The 24942-nt window shown below is 49.5% G+C and overlaps 1 protein-coding gene across 1 annotated transcript in view; it reads left to right on the top strand.

The window, feature by feature from the left end:
• Nucleotides 1-24942, top strand: part of LOC147115496 (muscleblind-like protein 1) — a 743720-nt gene that overhangs the window by 318077 nt on the left and 400701 nt on the right. Inside the window, exon 2 of the mRNA XM_085989770.1 lies at nucleotides 19230-19363. The gene's annotated coding sequence lies outside the window, so the exon portion shown is untranslated. The remainder of the gene's footprint in view (nucleotides 1-19229; nucleotides 19364-24942) is intronic.

The raw sequence follows: 24942 nt of genomic DNA, 5'->3' as shown, positions 1-24942 counted from the left end.
CCCGGGTCTCCAATTATACTTCTTATCGAGGCCCTTATCTCCCGCCATATCAAGGTTAGTCTTTGTTTAATTTTTGGTGGGCTTGTAGCACAGAAGTGTAGTCATTGTGTTTAAAGTATTTTCGGGATGGCCGGTAACTGCCATCTCTGGTCTGGAATGACCTTGTATTGTCTTTAATGGGCCTTGATGTCCCCCTTTGAATTTGAGGCTGTTTCCCTTTGTCTGGGTAAACATTTTGATGGCCTTTATCTACAGGCCAATCTGATTGGATCTGCATCCAATCCATATGTATGGGGTTCTGTCTGGATTCGCATTCTCCGAAATTGCATTCCAGAACTTACTGTGGGCTGAATCCACAAAAGCTGTCTGTGGACTGCAGGAACCATTTTAAAATGTCCCAAAAAGCTGGTCACGGTAGTCTGGCGGCCATTTTGTATACCCCTTTTTCTGGGATTCTTTTAAAACAGTCTTTAAAATTAAGGCCTTTTCTGCCAATAGACCCTTATAGGACAATGTTCAATTTTGCGAATCCTACAGTCCATCTGTTATAGCTTCAGAATCATTATCAGCGACTCATGCAATGTCAATGAGAGAGATGGAAAACTATTCTGTCACTAGTTTGCTGTGATGCACCCGTCTGTCCGTCCCCCACTTGCGCCTCATCCCCCAGTCCTACGATCTCTAGGACTGCCTCCTCCCAGGGGGTGAGGTGGGCTACTGATGGTGACCCTCCTCCTGTCCTCGCTTGTTCTCTTTTATTGTGAGCTCTCTTTTCCTGCACTGCAACCACGTTCTTCGTGTGAGCCCCAAGGAGTTGACTTGACCTGCCACCTGTAGCCACACAGCCTTGGTCTGACTGGGATGCCTCTTCCTCCCTGAAGAAGGGAACAGGTCCTCCCTGTGGGCCCTAGCACCATCCAGTAATGCCTGGAGTGAAGCCTCATCAAATTTGGGGGCAGATCTGGCCCTCCCGCTGACCGTTGCTCCTGTAGGCTCCTGTGCCATCTTAATGGTGAAGTTTGGGAGCCTGCAGAGGAAGCAAGGCTTGCTGTGGACCTTAGAAGCAGCAGCAATGATGATGTCATATACTGCGACTTTCTGACTGGAAATACTCAATTGCCAAGGCTTCCCAGACGCTGGAAATCAATTGGCCAATTGAGTTAAAATTGCATCAGTCTCACAGACCCATTTACAATCATGTCGGAATCACTAAATTCGGGAAACCCGCCAATTCCCCGCACCTGAGATAAAATCGACCCCTTTGCATCTGTCTTCACCGTAGAACACAAAAAACATACCAAAAATAGTGGGGAACCAAGGGGCTAATAAGAGTGAGGAACTTAAAGTAATTAATATCAGTAGGGAAAAAGTGCTTGAGAAACTAATGGGACTAAAAGCTGACAAATCCTCTGGACCTGATGGCCTGCATCCTAGGGTTCTAAAAGAGGTGGCTACAGAGATAGTGGATGCATTGGTTGTGATCTTTCAAAATTCCCTCGATTCTAGAACGGTCCCAGCGGCTTGGAAGGCAGTAAATGTAATACCGCTATTCAAGAAAGGAGGGAGAGAGAAAACAGGGAACTACAGGCCAGTTAGCCTGACATCAGTCAGCGGGAAAATGCTAGAATCTATTATTAAGGAAGTGGTAACAGGGCACTTAGAAAATCATAACATGATTAGGCCGAGTCAACATGGTTTTATGAAAGGGAAATCATGTTTGACAAATTTATTAGAGTTTTTTGAGGATGTAACTAGCAGGGTAGATAAAGGGGAACCAGTGGATGTAATATATTTGGATTTCCAAAAGGCATTCGATAAGGTGCCACATAAAAGGTTGCTATGCAAGATAAGTGCTCATGGGGTTGGGGGTAATATATTAACATGGATAGAGGATTGGTTAACGAACAGAAAACAGAGTAGGGATAAACGGGTCATTTTCCAGTTGGCAGGCTATAACTAGTGGGGTGCCGCAAGGACCCGGCTTGGGCCTCAGCTATTTACAATCTATATTAATGACTTAGATGAAGAGACTGAGTGCAATGTATCCAAGTTTGCAGACAATACAAAGCTAGGTGGGAAAGTAAGCTGTGAGGAGGATACAAAACGCCTGCAAAGGGATATAGACAGGTTAAGTGAGCGGGCAATAAGGCGGCAGATGAAGTATAATGTGAGGAAATGTTAGGTAGGAAGAATAGAAAAACTGAAAATGTTTTAAATGGTGGGAAAATATTAAATGTTGGTGTTCAGAGAGATTTAGGTGTCCTCATACAGGAAACACGGAAAGTTAGCATGCAGGTACAGCAAGCAATTAGGAAGGCAAATGGCATGTTGGCATTTATTGCAAGAGGGTTGGAGTAAAAGACTAAGGAAGTCTTGCTACAATTGTACAGAGCCTGGAGTACCGTGCACAGTTTTGGTCTCTTTATCCGAGAAAGGACATACTTGCCTTAGAAGCGGTGTAACGAAGATTCACTAGATTGATTCCTGGGATGAGGGGGCTGTCCTATGAGGAGCGATTGAGTAGATTGGGCCTATATTCTCTGGAGTTTAGAAGAATGAGAGGTGATCTCATTGAAGCATATAAGATTCTGAGGGGGATTGACAGGGTAGATGCTGAGAGGTTGTTTCCCCTGGCTAGAGAGTCTAGAACTAGGGGGCATAGTCTCAGGATAAGGGGTCGACCATTTAAAACTGAGATGAGGAGGAATTTCTTTACTCAGAGGGTTGTGAATCTTTGGAATTCTCTGCCCCAAAGGGCTGTGGATGCTGAATTGTTGAGTATATTCAAGGCTGAGATAGACAGATTTTTGGACTCTAGGGGAATCAAGGGATATGGAGATCGGGCGGGAAAGTGGAGTTGAGGTCGATGATCAGCCATGATCTTATTGAATGGTGGAGCAGGCTCAAGGGGCTGTATGGCCTACTCCTGTTCCTATTTCTTATGTTCTTTTCTTCCTTTCTTTCTTTCTTTCTTTCATCTTTGCTCTATTTGTATTCATTTGATCTCCAATGTCTCTTCATGTTACACTGAGCAATATTTTTAAGGATGTGTATTAGAAGGACTTAGGGGGAAAAATTCAGTATCGCCCCGTTTGGGGCGCCATTATCGGCCGTGTGCGAAGTTTAGTGCCTGGCGCTAATTATCGCCTCCGACGGCAAACTTGGCTTTTATCGCCCCTGGAGGTGATTGGAGCGCTAAATCTGGTGCTTCACACCTGTCTTAAGGCGCAAAGGCCGAGGAGCGAGGTGTTACCTCAGAGCGCTGGTGAAGCAAGGAAGGGCAAATCAAAATGAACCTGCAAAGTGCTGCTCAGTACTCAAAACTCCTTCACACAGCGTTGAATCTCTCCAGAAGTCTCTCTCTCTCTCTCAGAATGCATGGTGCAAAAATGTCACCAACAAAAAAAGGCAGGAAGCGGTCGCCTTTAAATAGCGCTCCCCCAGTCCCTTTCTGACAGCAAAACGCACCCCTCAACCTGTCGTTGCTAGCGGCAGGCGGTAAGGCAGGGGGCGCCACTCAATATCTGGTCCGGGGCGCTACCGGGGCGTTGTGCACTCGACTGACGTCGCGATCTGCCGGCGCAGGAGATCGTGGCGGTAGTGTTTAGTGCTGCCGCAAAATGTCTAGTTAATTTCGCGAGCGGCGCACACATCGCCGCGCCCGGGCGCTAGCTGCTTTGTGACCCATTAGCGCCCTCTTAAGGCGCTAACGGAAGGTGCAAACCAACTGAAATTTTCCCCCAATATCTCTATGAAAAGATATTCAAGGCACTTTTTCTTATCACGTGTTTGGAATTTACGGGGAGAAATTCAATATCGCCCCGTTTGAGGGCGGTAACTTTTGAAAGCTGGGAAACTTAGCGCCAGGCGCTATTGATTCCCAGCTTCTAAAAAATTGAGTTTGAGCACTCCAGAAAGGAAGTGCGGCGCTGCCCCTTTGGAAGGCTCCTTCCTTCCCTTAAAGGGAAGGGCCATCGCTGCAGGCTCTGCAAGGGGAAAACTTATCTGGCCCCCGACTGCATCCGCAATCCGGCCCGATCAGCCCAATGCCCTGCAGCAGAGCGCCGGGCTGATCGATCGCCGGCGAAGGCAAAGGGAAAGAAAAGAGAACGAGCATTTCAGAATTTTTTTTATTTACCTCGGCCACCTGGCCTTTAAGCATCGCCCCCCGAAGCGCCCGGCCTCCCGATCAACGCCTCCCGCAGCTGCCGGTGTCTTCGCCCGGCACTGCTGCAGGGGGGCGGAACCGAAGTTTGGGTCCAGGGCACTACTGGGGCGCTGCGCAGCCGGATGACGTCACAATCTCCGGGCGCAGGAGGTCGTGGCGCTAGGGGTTACCGCCACCGCAAACCACCAGGTGAATTTCGCGGTCGGCGGTAACATCGTTGCGCCCGGGCGGTAAGTCGTTGGTGCCCCGTTATCATCCCACGGAGGCGATAATGGGAGGCGCCAACCAACTGAATTGCTCCCCCTTAGTCTTCCTTCATTTTCTTAGCTAGAAGCAGAGCGCATCATTTGCACCTTGATTCCCTGATTTAAATAGCTGATGGCTGAATCTAACCAAGTAATAGATGTTTCTGGAACAAGCTAATTGTGGCTTCATTTCACAACGTCTCATTATACCAAGCAGACTAATCTGTTTGATAGCAAAATACTGCAGATGTTGGAAATCCGAAATAACAACAGAAAATGCTGGAAAAACTCAGCAGGTCAGGCAACATCCGTGGAGAGAAATTTGAGTTGACGTTTCGGGTTTGACCCTTCTTCAAAACTGGAGAGAAAAGGAACTAGATCGAAGGCAGGGCTGCGATCGGACAAAAGAATAAAAGAACCAAAAGAAGTAAAAGAGATTAGAAGCTAGACGAGATGGTAATAGGCTGGGATTAGGTGTAAAGTGTACTGGCAGGGCAAAAGATAGCTGCCAGGTGTGAGAGAGAAACAAAAGGAAAGGGGGGGGGAGGAAAGGAGTGGAAAAATATAAGTAAAAATGAAATAGGGGCCGAGGTTATGATCTGAAATTGTTGAACTCGATATTGAGACCGGAAGGCTGCAGAGTGCCTAATCGGAAGATGAGGTGCTGTTCCTCGAGTTTACGTTGAGCTTCCGTGGAACAGTACAAGAGGCCAAGGACGGTGAGGTCCGAGTGGGAATGGAGCGGTGAATTGAAATGACAGGCGACCGGAAGCTCGGGGTGACCCCGAGCTTCCGGTCGCCTGTCATTTCAATTCACCGCTCCATTCCCACTCGGACCTCACCGTCCTTGGCCTCTTGTACTGTTCCACGGAAGCTCAACGTAAACTCGAGGAACAGCACCTCATCTTCCGATTAGGCACTCTGCAGCCTTCCGGTCTCAATATCGAGTTCAACAATTTCAGATCATAACCTCGGCCCCTATTTCATTTTTACTTATATTTTTCCACTCCTTTCCTCCCCCCCCCCCCTTTCCTTTTGTTTCTCTCTCACACCTGGCAGCTATCTTTTGCCCTGCCAGTACACTTTACACCTAATCCCAGCCTATTACCATCTCGTCTAGCTTCTAATCTCTTACTTCTTTTGGTTCTTTTATTCTTTTGTCCGATCGCAGCCCTGCCTTCGATCTAGTTCCTTTTCTCTCCAGTTTTGAAGAAGGGTCAAACCCGAAACGTCAACTCAAATTTCTCTCCACGGATGTTGCCTGACCTGCTGAGTTTTTCCAGCATTTTCTGTTGTTATTTTAGACTAATCTGTTTGTTTGGAGAACACTCAGTAAATTGAATTGAGTGTAGCTTTATCGACAAAATGGTTGCTTCTGAGAGATTGTCGAGGAATTTTACGCATATATTATTTATACATATGTCTCGTATCCAGCAGGCATCAGTCACACCCTTCAGACATCACAATTTAGATGGCTGGCGATGTGCAAGTATTTCCTTCAAGAAGTATCCTCTAATTGACCTAATGATGAGCTATTTAGACCACTTTCTCACAAGGTGTACCTGAGCAGTGGCCTTAAAGGGGCAGGCCAGACTAAACACAGCTCCATCTTAGCAGTGCAACAGTACAGCTTTGCTCTAGATCTCAGGCTACCTCTGAGCAACACCATGGGAGATCCACTAGCAGAGTAACATTTGAACCATTATTCTTTTGCAAACCATCCATCAGCCATCTCCTAGTCTGGGCAGAAAGCATTACATTACATAGAATTACATAGAATTTACAGCACAGAAACAGGCCATTCGGCCCAACTGGTCCGTGCCGGTGTTTCTGCTCCACTCGAGCCTCCTCCCACTCCTCTTCATCTCACCCTATCAGCATATCCTTCTATTCCTTTCTCCCTCATGTGTTTATCTTGCTTCCCCTCAAAGGCATCTGTGCCATTTGCCTCAACCACTCCCTGTGGTAGCAAGTGTCACATTCTAACCACTCTCTGGGTAAAGAAATTTCTCCTGAATTCCCTATTGGATTTATTAGTGACTATCTTATATTTATGGCCCCTAGTTTTGGACTCTCCCCAAGTGGAAACAGCTTCTCTACCTCTACCCTATCAAATCCCTTCATAGTTTTAAAGACCTCTATCAGGTCACCCCTCAGCCTCCTCTTTTCTAGAGAAAAGAGTCCCAGCCTATTCATTTTTTCCTGATAGTTATAACCTCTCAGTTCTAGTATATCCTTGTACAGGAATCTCTTTGGTATCCGGCACCAACGGGACCGGCATGTTGCCGGTTGATCAAAAATTCCGGATGACAGAGAGGGTTATTGGCAGCTCAATATTCCAGGGTATAGAATCTTCAGGCGAGACAGAGGGGGGGGTAAAAGAGGAGGGGGTGTCGCAATATTAATTAAGGAGTCAATTACTGCTGTAAGGAGGGATGATATGTTAACAGGTTCCTCTAATGAGGCCATTTGGGTTGAACTTAAAAACAAAAAGGGGGCAAGCACTTTGCTGGGAGTGTACTATAGGCCCCCAAACAGCCAGAGGGAGATAGAGGAACAGATATGTAGGCAAATCTCAGAGAAGTGTGCAAATAATAGGGTAATTATAGTGGGGGATTTCAACTTCCCCAATATTAACTGGGATAGTCAGAGTGTGAAAGGCTTAGAGGGTGCAGAATTCTTAAAGTGCATCCAGGAGAGCTTTTTGAGCCAGCATGTAGAAAGTCCTACAAGAGAGGGGGCGGTACTGGACCTAATTCTAGGGAATGTGGCCGGGCAAGTGGTAGAGGGGATTTGAGAAAGAACTTTTTCACCCAGAGGGTGGTTGGAGTCTGGAACTCACTGCCTGAAAGGGTTGTGGAGGCAGGAACCCTCACAACATTTAAGAAGCATTTGGATGAGCACTTGAAATGCCACAGCATACAAGGCTACGGACCAAATGCTGGAATATGGGATTAGATTAGACAGGGCTTGATGGCCGGCGCGGACACGATGGGCTGAAGGGCCTCTATCCGTGCTGTATAACTCTATGACTCTATGAGAAGTGTTAATAGGTGAGCACTTTGGTGACAGTGACCATAATTCGGTGAGATTTAAGGTAGTCGTGGAAAAGGACAGAGATGGACAAGGATGGACCGGAAATAAAGGTTCTAAATTGGGGGAAGGCCGATTTTAATATGATAAGGCAGGATCTGGCCAATGTGGACTGGGATCAGCTACTTGAAGGAAAATCCACATCGGAGCAATGGGAGTCTTTCGGAAAGGAAATTGAGAGAGTACAATGGCAACATGTTCCCGTAAAGGTCAAAGGTGGGACCAACAAACCCAGGGAACCTTGGATGTCAAGGGATATACGAGAATGGATTAGGAAAAAAAGGGGGGCTTTTGGCAGATACAAAGGACTAAAGACAGAGGAAGCCCTAGAAGAGTATAAAAAGTGCAGGGGGATACTTAAAAAAGAAATTAGGAGAGCGAGGAGGGGCCATGAAATAACATTGGCGAGCAAAATAAAGGAAAATCCTAAGGTGTTTTATAAGTATATTAAGGGCAAGAAGATAACTAGGGAAAGAGTAGGGCCCATTAGGGACCAAAGTGGCAAACTGTGTGTAGAGCCAGAGGATGTAGGTGGGGTTTTAAATGAATTTTTTGCATCTGTGTTCTATATGGAGAAGGACGATGTGGACATAGAAATCGGGCGGGGGGACGGTGATATACTTGAACATATTAGCATCGAGAGGGAGGAGGTACTAGCGGTTTTAGTAGGCTTAAAAGTGGATAAATCCCCAGGCCTGGACGAGATGTATCCCAGGCTACTATGTGAGGCAAAGGAGGAGATTGCAGGGGCTCTGACACAAATTTTCAGAACCTCTCTGTCCGCAGGGGATGTGCCAGAGGACTGGAGAACAGCTAACGTAGTACCATTATTCAAGAAGGGTAGTAGGGATAAACCAGGGAATTACAGGCCAGTGAGCCTAACATCAGTGGTAGGGAAATTATTGGAAAAAATTCTGAGGGACAGAATTGGTCTCCACTTGGAGAGGCCGGGATTAATTAGGGATAGCCAGCATGGCTTTGTCAAGGGAAGATCATGTCTGACCAATTTGATTGAATTTTTCGAGGGGGTGACTAGATGTGTGGATGAGGGTAGTGCAGTGGATGTGGTTTACATGGATTTCAGTAAGGCTTTTGATAAAGTCCCACATAGGAGACTGGTCAGGAAGGTAAGAGCCCATGGGATCCAGGGTGCCTTGGCACATTGGATCCAAAACTGGCTTAGTGGCAGAAGGCAGAGGGTGATGGTGGAAGGTTGTTTTTGTGACTGGAAGCCTGTATCCAGTGGGGTACCGCAGGGATCGGTGCTGGGTCCCTTGCTGTTTGTGGTCTACATTAATGATTTGGATGTGAATGTAAAAGGTATGATCAGTAAGTTCGCAGATGACACGAAAATTGGTGGGGTGGTAAATAGCGAGGCGGGAAGCCTCAGGCTACAGGATGATATAGATGGGTTGGTCAGATGGGCGGAACAATGGCAAATGGAATTTAACCCTGAAAAGTGTGAGGTGATGCATTTTGGACGGACTAACAAGGCAAGGGAATAAACAATGAATGGTAAGACCCTAGGAAAGACAGAGGATCAGAGGGACCTTGGTGTGCATGTACATAGATCCCTGAAGGCAGCAGAACAGGTGGATAAGGTGGTTAAAAAGGCATATGGGATACTTGCCTTCATTAGCCGAGGCATAGAATATAAGAGCAGGGAGGTTATGATGGAGCTGTACAAAATGCTGGTAAGGCCACAGCTGGAGTACTGTGTGCAGTTCTGGTCGCCACACTATAGGAAGGATGTGATTGCTTTGGAGAGGGTGCAGAGGAGATTTACCAGGATGTTACCTGGGCTGGAGCGCTTCAGCTATGAAGAAAGACTGGACAGGCTGGGTTGTTTTCCTTGGAGCAGAGAAGGCTGAGGGGGGACCTGATTGAGGTATACAAAGTTATGAGGGGCATAGATAGGGTGGATAGAAAGGAACTTTTCCCCTTAGTAGAGGGGTCAATAACAAGGGGGCATAGATTCAAGGTAAGGGGCAGGAGGTTTAGAGGGGATTTGAGGAAAAACTGGAACTCACTGCCTGAAAGGGTGGTAGAGGCAGGAACCCTCACAACATTCAAGAAGCATTTGGATGAGCACTTGAAATGCCATAGCATACAAGGCTATGGACCAAATGCTGGAAAGTGGGATTAGATTAGATAGGGCTTGATGGCCAGCGCGGACGCGATGGGCCTCTTTCTGTGCTGTATAACTCTATGACTCTATCTATGACTCTATCTACCGAGGCTATTTTTAACAAAGAAAAGTAAAAAAATCAAGAAATGTGCAGTATACAGTAATTGGGTACTCACCTACAGAATGTTGTGTTAAATGGATGGTGGAAGATGCTTGATTAAGTACAGTACTGCCAGTTTAGGGTAATGCAATGCAATGACTACCAGCAGCGTGGGAGACACACAGTACCCCTGTAAAATGGTGGATCAGAAGAGACTACCGGCAGCGCGGGAGAGTCAGACTCCTGTTACAGGGGTATTGAGGTGTTCCGACTTCCGACAGCGCCAAGAAGCCGAGTAGTGGCAGTTTGGAGAACTACCCCACTGACTAACTCGGCCACCGTGGAAGTCTCGGACTCGGACTCGGACTCGGCATCATTGCCGGTTGTTGAGGTATTGTTTTTGGAGTGAGAATTTTGCTGGTTAATATAGAATTCCGGATACAGGAAACTTTGTGCTATCCGGCACCGACGGGACCGAGCTGTTGCCATTCCCTCAAAACTGCCGGACAAACCAGCGCTAATGTTGAAACATACGGAGCTTTTGAGCTCCGTATCTGGCAACAAACCCTGTTGCTTAGCAACAGCTTCTAAACAGGCCAAGCGTCTCTGTAGCGTCTCTGTAGCTTAGCAACAGCTTCAGCGAGACCTTGCAGAGCTTGACTGTTGAGAAAAAAGCAACGAAAAGAAAAAAAACCTAGCGAAACGGCTCCTGATTTTTGCTGGTGGCTCGAGCATTCCGGACAGTTAGCCTTCGGATAACACAAAGTTTCCTGTATTCAGGTGCCGTTTAAACGAGAGTTTCCTGTAAATCTTTTTCGCACCTTCTCCAGTGCTTCTATCCTTCTTGTAATAAGGAGACAAGGATTGTACACAGTACTCTCAGTGCTGTCTAAACCAGGTTCTATACAAGTTTTAACATCACTACTCTGCTTTTCAATTCTAATCATCTAGCAATGAGTGCTCGGTTAGCAGTTTTTTATGGCCTTATTAACCAGTGTCGCTACTTTTAATGATTTGTGTATCTGCACCCCCAGATCCCTTTGCTCCTCGACCCCATTTAGACTCTTATTTTCCAAGGAGTATGTGGCCTCATTATTCCTCCTGCAAAAATGCACCACATCACACTTAGTTATATTGAAATTCATTTGCCATTTACACGTCCATTCTGCAAGTTCATTAATATCTCCTTGTATTTTGTCACATTCATTAAGTTTAGGAAAAGGCAATGATTAAGATTTTTGCAGAATAGGTATGTTCAGCCCCCTAATAAGTTAAAAACTTTAATTTGCCTCAGATCTGTTATTCACCTGACATTCTGGTGACTGATGCAGATGGTATCTGCACATGTTCATTATGAAGGGTACTAACCCATTATGAACCTTTCTCATTGTATAAATGTTCAATGTTGTATTCTTAAGTGTCAAATATTTTATGCTTCATATTTCTATATAATTGTAAATCAATACACTAGTTGCTGTTGCCTGTAAAATCTTATCTGTGCTTAATATCGACCAATCTGAACTGAGTGTGGTAGTTTACCATGAGGCTACATTCAATCTCCAAGCAGATTACTGTAAGGAGGGTCATTTTTAATCCTTATGTTACGGAACTCTGCGAGGGCAGATTGCTGCAGAAATTCTCCCTGGAATGGGACTGACACTTCAGTGCTAATGCTGAGGGAGTGCTGCCTTCTTTCAGATGGGACATTAAACTGAGGCCTTCTCTGCCCTCTCAGGTGGACGTAAGAGATCCCACAGCACTATTTCGAAGAAGAGCAGGGGAGTTCTCCCCAATGTCCCGGTCCAATATTTATCCCACAACCAACATCACTAAAACAGATGATCTGATCATTTATCACATTCCTGTTTATGGGAGCTTGCTGTGCACAAATTGGCTGTTGTGTTTCCCTACCTTACAAGAGTGACCGTACTTCAAAAGTACTTCAGCGGCTGTAAAGCGCTTTGGGACGTCCTGAGGTTGGTTCAATGAATTAGTGCTGTTGGAGTTGGGTGGTTGGGCGAGTCAGAATGAAGACTATAACACTATAGCTGCCCATGCTCCTGTTCAGCAAAGTTCTGTTCCCAATGCGCAGTCATATGAATTTGCTTTATAGAAAAATCCAAAATTGGAACAGTAGACTAAAGAGCCCCCCGTCAGCCTCGTTATGATGCGCGCACGTGATAGGTAACTTTTGTCAACATCACACTATTGCCTAGAAATTCAGTATAGCCACTTTTGGGGCGGTAAAGTCGGGCGGCCGCTAAAGTTTGCGCCCGGCGCAAAGTCGCGCCCCCTTCGCCGACATTCAGTCGCATCGCCCCAAGAGGTTGCTGCTGCGCTAAAACAGGCGATGCACGACTATCTTTAGGCGCTAAGCCGGCGGTGCTGAGCGATACCCCCGAGGCCGGGCGCAGCGCAGGTGCGGCGAGTTGCTGATTGACGGCAGACACTCTGGCGCCGGTCAGCTCTTAAAGGGGGAGGGTGGATTTGTTTGCCTGCCACGCCCTGCACACTGCAGCCCTCAACCTAGGCCTGACCACTTCAGCTTCACCTGCACAACGCCCAGGGCTATGGAGAAGGCCAGGGAGAGAGCGCAGCGCTTCAGCGACGGTGACCTGAGGCTGCTGGTTGGCGGAGTGGAGCGCAGGCGCCATGTTCTTTTCCCAGAAGGTGGCAAGAGGCCGCTGCCCAGCGCCTACCGGAAAGCCTGGAGGGAGGTCTCCAACAGGGTGTCTTCCAACAGCGTGGTTGCCAGGACTCCTGTGCAATGCCGGAAGAAGTTCAACGACCTCACTCGGGCTGTCAGGGTGAGTACCCTTTCCAGTGTCCTCCTCATCCTTGCATGTGCACCTCACTTTATGGGCAAAGGGACCTGAAAGCCCTAATGGCCAGCCCTCATCCAGCAGCTATGGGACTGGCATGAAAATCACTTGCACATTCAGCACTTTGCACACTGTACAATCTCTTCGACCATGGGAGGCAGTGCAGACAAGATCAGGGATACACACTGTACAAGCTCTTCGACCATGGGAGGCAGTGCAGACAAGATCAGGGCTACACACTGTACAAGCTATTTGACCATGGGAGGCAGTGCAGACAAGATCAGGGCTACACACTGGAGAAGCTATTCGACAATTGGAGGCAGTGCAGACAAGATCAGGGCTTCACACTGTACTTAGAGGCCGTCCTTTCTCTTGCAGGCCAAGGTGGCGCACAACCGGCGCAACCGAACTGAGACTGGGGGAGGCCGTCCTGACCTCAAAGAGCTCTCCGACCTCGACCAGCATGTGGAGCGCATTATGGCAGGCCGGCTGATTGGCCCCGTCGCCAGTGGAGATGCCGACCCTGTTCTGGGCACCAATGGTAAGGGCATCACCTTTTGGACCTCTCTCGTTCCACTTGCGCATCAGATCAGCATCCTTTGCCACTGTCCGACCAATGCGGTGAATGGCACCACTCATGCCTCCCTCGCTGCCGCCCTGTCCTCACTCTAAAGCTACTCTTGTGCCTTCCTGCTTTCAGATGGTGACTCGCCAGGTGAGGAGGCGGGCCCTCAAGCTGCCACTGTCAGCCCTTCGGAAGACGAGGAGGAGGAAGAGGAAGCCGGCCCATCAGTGCCACCCTCAGCCGCGCCAGCCCATGGCGATGTAGGGGACACGTCTTCCCTGGAGGGGAGCCGGGGGGAAGGGTCGGAGGAGAGTGAAGCTCCGGGGCCCAGCGGCCTGCAGCAACGCGGGAGGGGTGGGGAAGCTCGGCGGACTTCTCCCCAGAGGGTGAGTGCAGCCTCCAGTCCTGCGATGGTCAGCGCAGAGGAGGTGCGCCTCCTAGAGGAAATGGCCGTCCAGGCTGAGCGCAGGCACACTGAGCTCATGGCTGCAGTGGCAAGGATGCCTGACTCCATAGAGTCACTGGCAAGGAGTGTGCAGGAATTCGGGGCAGCACAGGCCAGGAGTCTGGAGCAATTCAGTGCAGCACAGGCCAGGAGTCTGTAACAATTCAGTGCAGCACAGGCCAGGAGTCTGCAGGACATCGCGGCAGCACAGGCCAGGAGTCTGCAGGACTTCGCGGCAGCACAGTCGGCTTCTAGCCAAGTGCTCAGTCGTGCCGTCCATTCACTGGCTGGTGTCATGTGGACACAGACCAGGGCCACACGGGCACTAACTGCTGCCACCCTCGCTGGATCAGCCAGGCATCGCCAGGGCACCTGCCGCGCTGCAGCAGCCCAGCAGTCTGTTCTTCAGCTGTTTGCTGCGCATGCTGCACCGTGCGAGTGCCAATGTCTCAGGCGACCAGCGAGCACCTGCGATCTGCCAGGTTGCCACCATTCCTGCAGCCGACACTGCCACTCCGCCATTGCAGCTGCCACGAGCTGCTGGACAGACTGCTGCCGCCCAGCCAGAGTTGGAGCAGTCAGCAGCCGGCCACTCCAAGGCCAGAGCTGGTGCAGGCCGACCTCCAAGGGCATCTGCCGTCTCGCCATCTGCCCCTCAGCAGCCTTCCCCCAGCCTTGCTGCAGCCACTGGGCTCCCATTGAGGAGGAGCAGCAGGGTGGGCAGGGGCCAGGCAAGGATGCGCAAGGCATCGCCCTCGCAGGGCAAAAAGTAGAGGTATGCACAAATGCCTGGTGCTTGTTGTAAGGCCGAGACTGGTGCAGTTGTTTTTGTGTAAGGCCAAGACTGGTGTCTTTTTTTCTTTTTGTAAGGCCGAGACTGGTGTCTTTCTTTCTTTTTGTAAGGCCGAGACTGGTAGTTTTGTGTTTTTGGAGGGGGCTTCTCCACATGAGCATGTAATGTGGGAAGGGCAGAGGTTTTCAATAACTTATTGTTGTTAAATTGCAGTGTGCATGGTTTTTTGGTTAAGTCCTGGTTGCCCTGCTCGGCTGAGGGCTTGTGGAGCGGCTACATTCATCTGCTGACATTGGCACAAGCCATTCCCTGAGAGGGGGCCTAGAACCGACGTTCAATAAGCCGGCGACGGGCGGCCCTTGCACTTTGTGCCTCCCTCCTGTGCTGGTCCTCCTCCTGCTCCTCCTCCTGAGGTGGTCCTCCAATCTCTGGTGGCAGTGCCTGAGTCCTGCGGATAGCCAGGTTGTGCAGCATGCAGCAAACGACCACGAAATGGGAGACTCGCTCCGGCGAATACTGTAGGACTCCACCGGAACGATCCAGACAGCGGAACCGTTGCTTCAGGACGCCGATTGTTTGTTCGATGATGTTCCTGGTCGCTTGATGGCTCTCGTTGTATCCCTCTTCAGCAGGGGTGCTTGGGCGCACGGAGCGGGGTCATCAGCCAGGTACACAAAGGATAGCCTTTGTCCCCGATAAGCCATCCTCGTGGGTGAGGCTGTGCCTGGAACATGTCTGCCACAGAAGTCTGTCGCAGGATGAAGGCATCGTGGCTGCTGCCTGGAAAGCGGGCATTGACAGCTAGGATGAGCTGCCTGTGGTCACACACCAGCTGGACGTTCAGCGAATGGTAGCCCTTCCGGTTGCGGTAATCCTCGGCATTCTCCAGAGGTGCCCGCAAAGCCACATGCGTGCAGTCAATGGCGCCCTGCACCATGGGGAAGCCCGCGAATGCTGCAAAGCCCATTGCACGCTGTTGCTGCTTGGCAAGGGCCATGGAGAAGGAGATGAACTGACGTCTCCTTTTGAAAAGGGCATTGGTCACCTGGCGGATGCAGCAATGCACGGCGAACTGGGAGATGTTGGCAATGTCCCCAGTAGCGGATTGGAAGGAGCCGGTGGCATAGAAGTTGAGAGCCACCGTCACCTTCACTGCCACCGACAGAGACGTCCTGCTCCTCAGCTGTGGCTGCAGATCACCGCCAAGCAGCTGGCAGATCTCTGTGACCACCTCCCTTCTGAATCGCAGCCTCCGAACACACTGCTCGTCAGACATGTTGAGATAGGAGAACTGCTGGCAGTATACCCTGGGTGGGTAAGGCCTCCTTTGCCGACGCCTGTTGCCCCCTCTCCATCTAGCCAGGGCTGCCACTCTCTCATGGCGTCTGTGAGCCCTTTGGATGTAATTGAGAAAGCCAGCGTTGACACCCATTGCAGCCCCCATAATATGCTGGCAAACAATGAGATGTCAATGAAGGCAAAGACAATTGGAAAGCTGTGGCCTGAAGCCAGAAGTACCTGTCCTAGTGTTGGGCCAAAGCAGAAAGCTCTCTACCTTGGTCTCTCTCCAAAGATCCGTTTGTCAAGAAGGAGTGCTGCAAAATGGCAGCCTTTTATAGTGCAGGAGGAGTGCCCTTTAATTTGCGCCCCCCGCGCCCCGCATCGGCTGAGCACCGTTCCACTCTAACAGTCGCTAGGGGCGCCAGGCGCACAATGGGGCAGCGCGACTGAAGTTCCGGTTGGGGGCGCACAAAGGGCGTTGCACGAGGAAATGACGTCATGATCTGCGCGCGCAGCTGAGCGCGCGCAAAGACTTTGCGCCGCCGCTAAATCTCTAGTGAAGTTGGGGCGAGGCGCAGATCGTGCTGCGCCCGGGCGCTAGCCGCCTAGCGCCCAACATCTACTCCTCCTAAGGCGCTAGCGGCTGGCGCAACCAACTGAATTTCTAGGCCTATGTGTTTGGGAAACGAGTTTGCTTTTCTAAATTGCAAAAACACATTTTTTCGATGAGTTGAGTATGGAGAAACAATTTAACCTGAGACTGAAATGGATGGAGGTTGATTCTGTTACAAACTCAGTCGTTCCTCCCTTATCAGGCTCAATTTCAAACTGGGCAGTATACTTATCAACTGACTCATTGAGGGAACCTTAGAATGACTGTTTAAAGCACAGGGCTTACAGGAACTCTTGTAAAATCTGTCTACAAAGCTGTAGGACCAATAGTTCTATTTTAATATGACCTTTTCCACCTGCTGTACGAAAGATGGAGTAATCCTGCCTCCTTAATAGCATTGCTTTGCTGGAGAGAGCAGGAAATGAGAGGGCGCCGCATTGAATCCCAGCTCGGTTCACATTACATAGCTAGGATAGGAGGCTAGGGTTGCCAACTCTGGCTGGATGTATTCCTGGAGGGATTGTCACAAGATCCTCGCACCTCCATCGCCCGGGCCCCATACTCCCGCCACTGGTCGCTCGACACAACCATCCTTACAGCGCATCGCCTTCACAACCAACTGGAAAGTGAACCAACTCACCATTGTCCGATTGGATGGTTCTTGGCTCTTAGTCAAACAGCCTTTCCCCACCCCCATCTCCAATATTTTGATAAACAAAAGTGTTCAAAGATAATCAGTGCCCTGATAATTTTTCTCCAGGGTTGCTGGAAGCAGTATCTAGGAGGTTACACTTTAATTCCCAGAGAGCCAGGGCATTCCTGAAGGTTTAGTAACCCTATCGGAGGCCAAGATGCAGGTGAAGCGACTTTTGCCCAGAGACAGAGGTGGAGGGGAGGTAGGCCATAAATAGTTGTTTCAGGAGTAACACTAATGTAACACTGATGTACACAGACATTCTCTGTTGCTCTACGATATTGGCCCAGAAATTCGGGTCGGGGGCTTCCCGCGGGTGCAAGCCTCCGACCTGCACTTACCTACCGCGCCGGCCGTTGAGCTGTGGGCCCACGTGGGATTCCGATCCTGGGCCTCCTCCAACTGCTGGCGTGCAGTGCTTGTGTATCCCAGGGGCGCAGTTAGTTTGATGCGTCCCCTGGGATCACGTGGGCCATGGAGAGCCAATGGTAGCAGGGAATGCTTCATTCATAAGTTTGACAGGAAGAGCTGTCAAACCCATAAATACTATAAGCCCCAAAACATCACTAAATCTTCAAATATTTTTTTTTTTTAATCACATTTTTAAAATAACTATAAATTACATAAAATAACTATTTTAAACAATAATTTAAATTTTTGAAAATATTAATTACATTTTCTAACGGGGCTAAAAATAAACTTACCTTTCTTTAAAGTATTTAAAAATAATAAACCTGTGGAAAAAATGTTTTAATTTTAATTAATTCACCACTTACCTTGTTAAAAGCAGGCCTTACGCCTGCTTTTTAAAAGTGTAACTCCTGGAGACTTACCCTCCCGGAGAAACCTGGAAAAAAAACGTAAGTTCGATGCGCACGCGCTGCCTCTCCTGCGCACGCGTTCCACCTGTCAACCCCTTCTTTCAGGGGAACGGAAGTTCCGGTTTCCCGCGCATGCGCAGTGCATGCACGAAACCGGCACTTTCATTGGGCTTCCAATCCCTTATGCAGCCCCTTCCACGTGTGATGGGAGGAGCATGTAAAAGAAAGAATGAACTTACATTTCTATAGCACCTTTCATGACCTCAGGATGTCCCAACATGCTTTACAGCCAATGAAGTATTTTTTGAAGTGTAGTCTCTGTTGCAATGTAGGAAACGCAGCAACCAATTTGCACACAGCACCAATAGCAATGAGATAATGGCCAGATAATCTGTTTTTTTAGTGATGTTGGTTGAGGGATAAATATTGGCCAGGACACCGGGGCGAACTCCCCTGCTCTTTTTCAAAATAGAATAGTGCCATGGGATCTTTTACGTCCACCTGAGAGGGCAGACAGGGCCTCGGTCTCATCCAAAAGACGGCACCTCCGTCAATGCAGCACTCCCTCAGCACTGCAGTGGGAGTGTCAGCCTAGAATTTTTGTGCTCAAGTCTCCGGAACGGAACTCTGCACCCGCAACCTTCTGACTCAGAGGCGAGAGAGTGCCACCCACAGAGCCACGGTGTCGGGTTGCACGAAAGCACTTGCACATTGTGTAGTTCACCGATCCTTTCAATCAGATCTCTTCCTTGTGATCAGTGCTTACATTTTGTGTGTGTGTGTTTGTGTGTTTTTAGACATTTAACTATCAGAAAGAAATCGTGACACACATATGTTTTAATTTAACCGCCACGCATTGATAGCAGTGTGTTGGTATTTTTTGCACCTGCTTTGTGGGGTGCACTTGCTGTATCTGCATGAAGACACAAGAAGAGCTAGATAAGGACTGCGTCCGTTATTTTTTTGCACAGCCTTATCTCACAGTGACATACCAAGCAGCTTGTCGAAGGAAACAGCTTGGGAGACTGTGGGTAGAAACCACTGCCCATATTCCAGGAAGAAGTATCAGGTTTTTTTTCTTGCAAGACCAGATGCAGTGATCAGATTAGAAATAAGGTCACACTCAACGTGCCTCTTGATTGGTTGAATTGGTGTGGCATGTTCTAGCTGATTTAAAAAATAAAAGTCGAGAAGTTAGAAGTTGTAATGAAAATCCATTGGCGTTTTTCGGTTTCCAGTCTTTTCCACGCCTCATTTCCATTCTAAGGGGCCTGTACGCCTTATGACCTCCCGCGAACTTATATGGTACCGAAGTCAAACAAAAGTTAAAAATAAAAGATATATTCAAAACCGCCCGGTTGTCATGGCAACCGGCAAGGGTTTTCTGAATCGCTAATTTGTTGTTCGTAGGGTGCGAAGAGCAGTTAACTCAAGACTTTCGCTCCTTCTCCTTCCAACCAGGTCCTTGCACTCCAAAGGAACTCATTAGTCCAGACAGCAGACAACCACCGCAGGCCTGAAAGCCCCCTATGCTGCTCAATGATTTAAGCTAGGAGGAGCCAACATCAGAAAAAGTCGAACAAAAGACAAAGCAGGTAAGAGTTAAGTTATATGAGACAGCCTACTCCTTACTTTTTTTGAATAAAAAGTTTTATAGTTTACTGGAACATGGCAGCATTAATTTTTTTAATTTAATTGGGAGGGAATGTCTTGACTGGTTGCTGTAATTACACTAACACTTGTTCTCACATTAATAATTTAAAGGAAGCCTTTTGTAATGGGCACAGCCTACCAACCATTTGAAAGGTTAACCTCTACCTGTGTTGATTTACCTGTGATGTTCTCTAATTGCTTAAATGATCAGGCGGTGAGATTGCTCCCTCTGCTCGACTCTTTGTCCAGGCTTAAATGACCGCCAAAAGATTAATATTGCGTGCATGTGTTCGAGGTGGGGTGTGGGGCGGGGGAGGGGGGGGCGGTGGGTGAGGGGGGAGGTTGAGGAGGGGCAACTCGCTGGTATTTTAGAGAGGGAAGGCTCCTGCAAGAGCCATAGGCCACAGTGGATTCATTGTGAGATGCAGCTGTTTCCATGTGGTGAATGATGTCTTTTGAGTTCCATTTTTTAATCAACAGAAGCAAAGTTTTCACATAACGCTGTGAGGTGACAGTGTTCTCTTTAAAGGATGGTTGTGATCGTGTTGATAGAGAGGGCCCACTCCTTGCAGGAACAGGAGTGACGACACAATCCAAAATGGCAGAGCGCTGCAACTGCGCCCCATCCTCTCGCTAATGTTGTCAGCTGAGGGTTTGTTTCACTGAACGATCAGTCTCCCGCCATTTTGAATTAACTCGAGTTTATTAATGTTGGCAAGCCCGAAACTTCAAATGGCAGTGCCCCTTAAATAAACACCGACTTCATTCAGATCCACAAGTCTAGTAGTAACTCTTCTTTTTGTTTCTACTTTTGAACTTTCACCTCAACTGCTACAAGAAGCAAAAACAAGAAGGGGGAAATGTGATTTCATTGAAGATTGTCCAAGTTACCTCGAACACATGTTTTGTTCGGTATTTGGAAATGTCGTTTCTGCTTTTCTACTTCCCCATTGCTGGCTCTGAGCTCTGCTGCTGCAGGGTGCTCTGCTGTCATTTTACAAAATAATTTTTGTGAAGAAAAAAAAAACCCCTGCACCATGTTGACACTGCGGGTGGCGCAATAACGGCCCAGCTCTGCTAAAATGTCATTGCTTCACTCGCACAAGACGTTATTGCGCCAAAACTGAAATTGGGCCTTCCTTTATCAGCCAAAACTGGTGAAGATCATCTTCCAATAAGAGGGCTTACAACGTATTAAATGGTCTCTCCAATGTGACCCATTAGGTTTCATTAACAGACCATTTGTTCCTGCCGTTTAGTCTCTGATTCATGGAGCGTCATCCATACAGGATAGTGCTGTTGTCCCATGTTTTTGTCGGTCTTTTTGTTTTAGAACTATAGGGCTAGAAGTTCGGCTCTGTAGCACCCGATTTTTGCGTCGCAAGGGGGGCCGTCTTTGCGTCAAAAAATGGCGTCCGTGCCACGCATGCTCACTTCTGCGGGCAGCGCTGGATGCCATTTTAGCGAGGGCGTTAGCGTCGCCGCTGGGTGCAGGCGCGGAGGTGGGCATAGTGCGCAGATTGTGACGTCGGTCAGCGCGTTACACTGATTTGACGCCGGCGCTGCCCATTTTCAACCTAAACGCTGGAGCTAACGCCCTCTCTTAACCTCGCAGAGCTGAACGTGCGTTCAGCAGCAGGCAGACCTCCCCCCAACTAGCGCTATTTAAAGGGAACATCACCTACTTACAGGTTAGTTGCTGATCGATTTCTACCAGCTGTTGCTGAGTTTGTAGAGGTGCTTGGTGCTTCTAGACTTCTTTAAAGTTGTCTAAAGTCTACAGGGAGTGGTGTGGCACATGCTCAAGGACTTGGTACTGACTAGCAAGGGGTCTGCTCTGACCAGTTGCTCCCAGACATGAGTGCAGTAGTTTGTATCCCCCTTGGCCTGCAGCACGACAGAGAGAAGGAACAGAGGGGAGACAGAGCTCGTCAAGCTGCTAGAAGAGGCAGCAAGAGACAAACCAGAGGGTGGCTACTGGGCAACAAGGGTTATCCGCTGACCGCCTGGCTCATGACTCCGCAGCGCAACCCACACACACGTGGGCAGCATGCATACAATGAGAGCTAGGCTGGAACACGGAATCTGATAGAGCAGACCATTGGTGTCCTTAAACAATGCTCCCGCTGCCTGGGCTCCTCTGGAGGAGCCCTGCAGTACTCACCAGAGCGCGTCTCAAGACTCGTGGTCTGCTGCATGCCCCTCAATCTCGCCATCATGAGGGCACAGCCCTTGCCACCAGGTATACAGTGACCAGCTGAGGAGGAGGAGGAAAAGGAGGAGGAGGAAGAGGAGGAGTTAAAGGAGGAGAAGGAAGAGGAGGAGGAATAGGAGGAGGAGGAAGAGGAGGAGAAGGAAGAGGAGGAGGAGGAAGAGGAGGAGAAGGAAGAGGAGGAGGAGGAGGAGGAGGAGGAAAAGGAGGAGAAGGAAGAGGATGAGGAAGAGGAGGAGGAGGAAGAGGAGGAGGAGGAGGAGGAAAAGGAGGAGAAGGAAGAGGAGGAGGAGGAGGAGGAGGAGGAGGAAGCAGAAGAGGAGGAGGAGGAAGTGGTAGAGGAGAAAGTGAAAGGGAGGAGGCAACCCAAGACAGCCCTTTCTGCCCGGGCTCTCCATGATCGACTCATCCGACTGCGGTACCAGTGAACGCAACCCCAATTCCCCATTCACACCTCACCCTCTGTTAATGAACATCACAGCGCCCTCTTAGCCACAAAGCTACAATAAAAGCCACCACAAAACAAACATTCCAAACCAATTTCATCAATCAAACCATTACAATATTTCATTCAAAAGTCAACTAATCACCCTTGTGCATTCCCTTAGTGCCTCTCTTCCATCTGTGTTTGCTTGTCCTGGTGCTCCTACAGAGTGCTACCTCAGGGGCTGCGGTATGGCTGGTGGAAGACTGCTGACCTTCAGTGGGGAGACGACAGATGCTCTTGCAGGACGACCTCAAGCAGCTTGGGCCCCAATAGGCCCAGCTTCGGACTGCACCACCTCGGCATGGACGCCAGCAGTCTGGACTGGCTGGCTGACAGGCAACAGCATGGTCACTGATGGAGTGGCAGTGGTGGGAGCACGAATGCTGTCATTCGAGGAGAGGAAAGCAGGTTTGTGCTCCAAGGAGCCACTGCCACTCTGCCGGAGCGGCGCCTCAGCAGTCCTAGTAATCTGCTGGAGGACAGATTGCTGGACTGCTGTGACACCCTGCAAGCCCCTTTCAACACTGGTAAACCCAGCCATGATGACAGCAGTCTGTGCTTGCACGACTTCAGTCTGAGCTTCCGTTGGGTGGCTTCTGCTTGTGCTGCAGTGGAAGCTGAGACATCAGCCATCAGACGCTGCATGATGTTTGGATCCACAAGTGTGTTATTGGATCTGCCCATCCCTTCCACGTTGGAAAGGATGGGCTCCAAGCTCTGAGCAAAGCCCTGTGCAAGGTTGGAGCTGGACTCCTCCATGCTCCTTGACATTGCATTCAAGCTGTCTGGCAGGCCTGCCAATGCACCAAGCATTTGTTTTGTAGGCCACTCCATCGAAGTCCTGATCTGCCCCAGGATGAGAGGGAAGTGAGATGTGAGAACGCAGATTAGGTATGAGCACGCTCTCATGTTCAATGGTTTCAGCATGGCCATTGGCCACAGCCTCAGTCTCAGCCACTTCAATTATGCCGAATACCAACCTCCGGGGGGCTGGCACTTGTGCTACCCTTTCTTCCTGCCCTGGCTGCAGCCCACTCGTGCCCGGTGACTCACCACATGCAGATCCCGCCTCTAAGCTACCCTCTAAAGTCCGCGCAGTGCCAGAATCTGAGCTGGTACTTCATTGGCTGTAAAGCACTTTGGGACGTCTGGTGGTCATGAAAGACGCTATAGAAATGCAAGTCTCTGTTTATTCCCTTTCTGGTGGCTGCGACTGTCAGATAAAGTGACGGTGTTTCTTCTTCATCAGCACTCTCTTACTCTTCCTTTTGCACCACTGCCTGACCAGGTTGGAATTCATGGGACTCTGAAATTAGAAAGTCACAAGGGTAGGGTTGTGGTGAGTGGGCGGGAGGCGGGGGGTGGGGGGCAGAAAGCAAGATGTGCATGCTTACACCATCTGCAGCTTGTAAGCTAGAAGAGATTGTGGGATGAGGGGGAAGTGGGATGTGAGAACGAGGATTAGGTATGAGGATACCATCATGTTCAATGGTTTCAGTGCCGCCACTGGCCACTCCAATTATGCCGAGCACCGTCTCCTCGAGCGGGGTCAGGATATGGGGGTGCGCCTGTCCCCCTCCCGTTAGCTACTGCTGCCTATGGTTGTGTGTCACTTTGTCCTGCAAGAGAGAGGGAAGTGTGTCAATGTGTGTGGTTCAAAGTGTTTGACTGATGTGCCTGTCATGGTTGAATGGCAGTATGTGCAAGGTGTGAGATGTGGACGTGAGGCCTGCAGCAGTGGTAAGTGTGTGAGGGTGGGATGGAGCGCATGAATGTGAGGTATGAGTCGTGATTGATAGATATTGTTGGTAGGTGAGTAATGGGGGTGTGGTGAATTGAGCAGTATGTGAGGCGAGTGACGCAGTTTGTGGGATATGACATTTGAAGATGCATTCACTGAACTTGGCCATTTGTGTGAGGTCATTGAATTTCTTCTGGCACTGCATCCAGGTCCTCGGAGCAACACTGTTGGCATTGACCTCTGTGGAAATCCTCCCCCACTGCCTTTGCAGTGTCTGTCTGGAGGGACTCCTGGCCCCCTGTGGAAACAGGACCTCTCTCCTCCTCTCCACCTCCTGTACTAAAGCCTCCGGTGCTGCATTTGAGAACCTTGGAGCCTTTTCTCTGGCCTGTTGTACCATTCCTGTATGTTTCCCAGGTGAAATTCCCTTCTGCAATTAATTCCAGCACCCGGTGTCGCCAAACTGCAGCTCCCATTTAAGAGGTGCAGACAGGCTTTAGTTGGTGCCAGCTTCACACGGACGTGGGCTTCCCTGCTGAGTGTGCAGTCACCCAGCAGCACATTTAGCACTGGACTGCATGCCACTATCATTTAAAGTGGAGGAGAAGCATCCGGGAAGGCGCTGAACACCTCGAGCCTCTTCGCAGGGAGCAAGCGGAAGCCAAGCGCAGGCAGCGCAAGGAACGCACCTCAACCCAAGCACCCCACCCACCCGCCCCTTCAACCACCGTCGGCCCCACCTGTGACAGAGACTGTGGCCTAGAAATTCGGTGGGCTGCGCCACCAGTTTGCGCCCAAAGAGGGCACTCAGTGGCTTTAGCGCCACTGGCCACACCTCCCGTGATATTTAGCGGGGCGCTAATGGCGGCGTTAGCCTGTAGCGCTGCGCCGCCACCGATGACGTCATCGGTGTGCGCAGCGCCCCGCTCCCGCCCCGATGACCATATTTGGTCGCGCCCGCCTCTTTAATGCCGGTCGCAAATCGCGACCGGTTCACAGGGCCTACCTGTGGTGGTAGTGGCGCTAGTTAAGGTGGAGGTGCGGTGCGGCCGCTTTTTCGGCGGCCGCCTGTCAGCACCTC

This window comes from Somniosus microcephalus, chromosome 6 (assembly GCF_052327205.1).
Source record: "Somniosus microcephalus isolate GS21.2 chromosome 6, FLI_Smic_1.0, whole genome shotgun sequence".
Lineage (NCBI taxonomy): Eukaryota > Metazoa > Chordata > Chondrichthyes > Squaliformes > Somniosidae > Somniosus > Somniosus microcephalus.
This window is presented reverse-complemented; position numbering and strand designations above follow the sequence as displayed.